This window comes from Brassica oleracea, chromosome C4, assembly GCF_000695525.1.
Source record: "Brassica oleracea var. oleracea cultivar TO1000 chromosome C4, BOL, whole genome shotgun sequence".
NCBI lineage: Eukaryota > Viridiplantae > Streptophyta > Magnoliopsida > Brassicales > Brassicaceae > Brassica > Brassica oleracea.
In genome coordinates, this window is record NC_027751.1 from 24,058,174 (window position 1) to 24,059,294 (window position 1,121).

Below are 1,121 nucleotides of genomic sequence, written 5' to 3' on the forward strand. Positions count from 1 at the left end.
AAATGGGCCAAAAAAACAAAAGTAATTTTGTCCAAAAAGAACCTCATTGGGCTTATGACCCTTCATCAAGACCCAAGACCCAAGTCCAAGCTCACGCCGAGTCGAGTCGGCCGGACGGCGTCGACGGCGCGCATGTGAGGGGAGCGCTCTCTTCCTCTGAGCTGTTTAATCAAGTGGTAGTGTGATTACATATATATACATCACAACTCTTCCTCTCTTGGCCGATGTGAGACAAAGTCTCATTCTCTTCATTAAATTAATTAGGGCCACCTGATGACCAATTTTCACTTGTTTTTAATTAAAGCCCATTGACATTTAATTGTTCCAACAATCCCCACATGAATATAAATGACTTTAAACATATACAGATTAAATGCAGATTCGATAGACTCTAGTTACTAAAGTTATACTAATCATGACTAGTCTAGACATACTTATCGAGAGTGTGTGAAAAAATCACTTTGTTTGAGTTGGTGGCATTTTTAAGCCTTGAACCACTCATAGTTAATATATGTCGGGTTTACTTTACCAGAAGGTGAACATGATGTCTTGAACCAACCGGTGTTTTATGTAAACCGAGACAACAGACATAACTCAGCTTCATTTTCTCGTAGAACTTAGTTCTCTATTGTGTTCATTGTGGCCCTGAACTATTCCTGGTTTTCATGAGTGAACTTAGAGAATATAGCCTTGCATTCATTCTCCTAGAAACGGCCTCATTTCACACTCATTAGGTGATTGACCATGAGAAGTATTGAGTAATACTCCGCTTTAGAAGCTATGGAATCATTAAAAGCTTATGCTTATCCTCATCACTTTCTTTAGCACTTTATCATCTTAGGAGCTGGGAAGAAACTACTTTGTCTCAAGTGCTTTGGTTAGATTATGTTTGATTTTGTTTTCCCTTTGAACATACGTCTTGGGATCTCCAGTCATGATAGGTAGGGTTGCAATCAAGCATCCTCATTCGTTATAGGTCTTAAACCCATTCCTTTTGATGATTTAGCAACAACATCTCGTAACAAACCTTTAGTAAATGGATCCGCTAGGTTGTCAGCCGATTTGATGTAGTCTATTGTGATTACACCAGTTGAGATAAGTTGTCTAATGGTTTTATGTCG